The sequence below is a fragment of the Syzygium oleosum genome, unplaced genomic scaffold, assembly GCF_021117445.2.
Source record: "Syzygium oleosum isolate NSW1041296 unplaced genomic scaffold, Sole_v2.1 Sole_v2.18, whole genome shotgun sequence".
Taxonomy (NCBI): Eukaryota; Viridiplantae; Streptophyta; class Magnoliopsida; order Myrtales; family Myrtaceae; genus Syzygium; species Syzygium oleosum.
In genome coordinates this window covers 3,124,033-3,128,206 of record NW_026607502.1, presented here as the reverse complement: position 1 = coordinate 3,128,206, position 4,174 = coordinate 3,124,033, and positions in this window count along the sequence as shown.

The following is a 4,174-nucleotide window of genomic DNA, read 5'->3' as shown; positions in this document are numbered from 1 at the left end:
TTGTCTTGCATAAAGAGCATCTCGGGTCAGGTTTGATTCTTCGTATGTATAAGTTCTCGTTCGTTGGTAACGTATTCTAGCAAAAATTTCACATAAAGAGGTTGACTTTTGGGACCGTTTGGATATTCCAAATCTCCATCCTTAACCTTCGAGGGGTTTGAAAATGATGATGAAGCCTGATATTGGCTGGGTGTATACTCTGCCTCTTTAATATAGTTGTAGCCACTTTTGACCGAGTATTTGTCTGATTGAGTACCTGTCCAGACTAACCGATCTTTTGTTGCTTGAGGCGTTATTGGGAGTGAAAGGATTTCTTTGACAATTTGCTCATCGAAATTTTTACTTTAAAGATTGTAATTCCATGCATTGTCCTCCCTGAGGATTAAGCCAGCTATAAATCGTGGTTCATCTCTTAGAGCAAGGCCTCTTAGTACTCCTCATTTCAGCCATTTGTCTTCTCTGATTCCAATTTGTTCCCCGTCTCCTATTGACCACCATACTCGGTGAGAAGTAGATTTCTCCCCATTAACAGGCTCTGCCAACCCCAAGAAGGGTGGGTCCCTCTGTCTACATGTCTCTTCGAGGAAAATGAATTCCTTTTAACAGCTTGCTCCACAGTGATGATGGATTCTGGGTGAGTCTCCAACCTTACTTTTCCAGCATTGCCTTATTAAAGGCAATCAAATCCCTAAAGCCTAATCCTTCCATATCGTTCCTGGTATTTAGGATTTTCCGTCTCTTCCAGTGCAACCCAGGTTTCTTTTCACGAGTCTTCCACCGGAAGGATATAATTTAATGGGGGGGGAAGAACAGCAGAAGTGCCAAAAGTTATGTACAGAGCTCACTTTGATGTCAAAAGTTCCATTTGGATCACTTAAGTGCCAAATCGGAGGAAAAATGATCACTTTGGTGCCAACGGCGAGAGATTCCGGCCAAATTAATACGTGGCATTTATAATTAAATTTTTAATCTTAGTTGGATTTTTTAAAAAAAAAATTAGTCGACGTGGCATTTCCACGTATATATTTCGATTTTTTAAATACTTTTCTGAATTGTTTTCTTTTTTTCTTTTCTTTCTTCTCCCTTTGGTCACCGCCGGTGACCGGAGGCCGGCCACCGGCCGCCTGGCCTTGCTCGCCACAGGCGAGGCCCGAAAAGAAAAAAAGAAAAAATTATTTAAAATAAAAAATGCTGACTGTACGTGCTGACTGTATCTCCGGCGAGCCACATCGGCTTCAGAAATTAATAAAAAAATGCCACGTCGGATTTCCGGCCAAACTGACCGGAGTTGGCACTTAAGTGATCGTTTTTCAAAAATTTTGGCACTTAAATGATCCAAATGAAACTTTTGGCACCAAAGTGAGCTTCGTACACAATTTTTGGCACTTCTGCTGTTCTTCTCCCAATTTAATGGACATAGCATATTGTGGTAAGACTTGCACTACCACCTTTATTAGAATTTCTTTCCCAGCTTTAGATATCAATTTTTCTTTAAACTACTCTAGTTTAGCATTCACTCTGCCCAAAATCCAAGCAAACATCTCTTTCTTGGATATTCCCTAATCTAATGGAATTCCCAGATATTTACCGAATTTTTCAATTGCAGGACCCAAAATTCTCTAGCCATATTTTTCTTTAAGTTCTAAGGACAATCTCTATTGAAATAGATTCCTCACTTATTCAAGTTTATGGCTTGTACCGAAGCTACACAAGTTTGATTCAAAATTATAGCCAAAGTCTGACATTTCTGTAACTTCCCATTTAAAAAGAAGATTATATTATCTAAAAAATAAATGAGACAAAGTAGGACACCACCTGTTTAATTTAATGGATTTGATGCTGCCATTATCCATTGCATTCTTGGTAAGGGAGGAGAGAATATTTGCCACCAGAATGAACAAGTATTGGGATAAAAGATTTCCCTGTCTGATACCCCTAGACGGTTTAAAATACCGTAGAGATTCCCCATGGAATTTCATGCTGAACAAAATAGTCGTGACACATCGTATTACTCATTCCACCCATCTTTCGTGAAGGCCCATTTTTTTTTTCAAATAAGCCTCCAAGAAATCACACTCAACTCGGTCATAGGCATTTTGCATTTCGAGATTTGATATTGCATGTAATTTTTTCCTTGGTCTTCTAATTCTGTGCTGATGTAGCACCTCCTGCACCACTAAGATGTTGTCTTGATCACACTCACAAAGCACTTTGCTCCACTGTAATTAGATTAGGTAACCATGGTTTAAGCCTATTGGCCATAACCTTAGATATGATTTTGGACACAAAATTGCATAGACTAATAGAGCAAAAAAGCTCCAGTTTCTCGAGGTTGGGGATTTTAGGAATTAGGGAGATGCGAGTTCTGTTAGAATCAAGCTTCAGGATCCCAGACATAAAGAAATCTCTCACCACTTTGAACACATCAGATTTTATATCATCCCAACGGTGTTGATAGAAAAGTCCACTTAAACCATATGGCCCAAAGGCTTTAGAAGCACCAACCTGGAATAGTGCATCTTTCACTTCCCCTAGAGTCATTTCTGCTACTAGGAGATAGTCATTTCATCCTTTACCAAATTTACTGGAGGGAATTAGAGGCAACTGGAGAGCAGTGGAGATTTTCTATTCGCTTAGATACTTGAATTTCCTTAACGAGAAAATTTAAATTACCAGCATTTGGCATAACTAATTGTAAAAATTAAAAAATAATATGGTTATGCTTTAGAACTGTAGAACACAATAGAAATATAAAATATATGTATTCGGCTCTCAATGGACTGCATGTATTAAAGAAATGGGTGGGTGGGTGGGGGGGAATCAGTATTATACAAGGAAGCAGTAAGGCAAAATGATCGATTGATACTTAATTCGTTCAATCTATTCCCTGATTACATGGCAATAAAAAATCTATTGAAGGTCAATGGTCAAATATATGGCTCAGTCGCTGATAGTCAATTGTCATTTCTGACAGAATATTAAAAGCCTAATATTGACAAAGTCTCCTAAACCCTTCGGACCCAAAAAAAAGAAGGAAAACGAAAAAGGAAAAACGTCGCTCAATGCTTGCCTTTTTAAAACTAGTTTACTAAATTAATTTATTATGTGATGTTTCGAACATCGGATGGCTCTTTACATGGTGAGTTATATTCAGGCATCAATAGCAACTTGACACATCGCTCTTGTAAATCGATTTTATAAATCAGATTTTATAAAGACTGGCATTTTCATGTAATTAGAGACTATCCTCAAGAGCACATGTTTAATGAGCAACGAAGGAAGTCGAATGGGATTGGTTTTTACCGTCTCTCAAAAAAAGCAACTGAATAGAAATGATCTGCAAGCCGGGACCTATTTCGGAAAGGGTTCGGGTCTCTTCACTTGATTTTAACTACTGTCAAATTGAAGATTTCTTTACAAAGCCGGCAGAAAAAGTGAAGCCAAAGAATTTTTTGCCCCATCACCATCTGAAAGCCAGATGGTGATAGCCACAGTTCGAACAAGCCAATGGATCGATGAGGAATTTTGAAAATTCTTATAAAAATCTGAAATTTATTACTTCTCAAATAATTGAAAGAGAATCCAATTTCACGGATCAAATTACTTGGAACGAAAGTCCATCTATAAAACTTCATAAATGGGCTCGCGTCGACTAAAAAACCTGAGCAAGATGGGAGGACTCACAAATCGACCTGAATAACTAGTGATTCATGAATACCGACACTCAAATCCACCATTTTCCACCTATTTGCTTGACATGTCAATTTCAATAAAGACTCGGAAAAGTAAGTTAAGCAAGCCTGTCTTGATACCAAAATAACTAAGATCGAGTCTCATCATTCTTTACCACTTACTCATTATTCCCGAAGGCCCACGCTAAACTGACTGAAACAGGAGAATGATTTATCTTGCAGTATATCGCCAATTACAAAACAAATGGTTCACGAAAGGACCCATTCGTTGGAAAACGATGTACAGCTGCAACAAGCATTGGTCTTGTCACACAAGTGACTTATATTCCAGAATTGATAATAGTTTGGCATATCACTCTTGAAAACCAACTTTATAATTAATTAGTTATGAAGTGCCTCCTCGACATATAATAATATGACCCCTTAGATTATATTAACTCTTGCGATGATTCTTTCTCTTTTTATACACCGTCTTCTTTTCT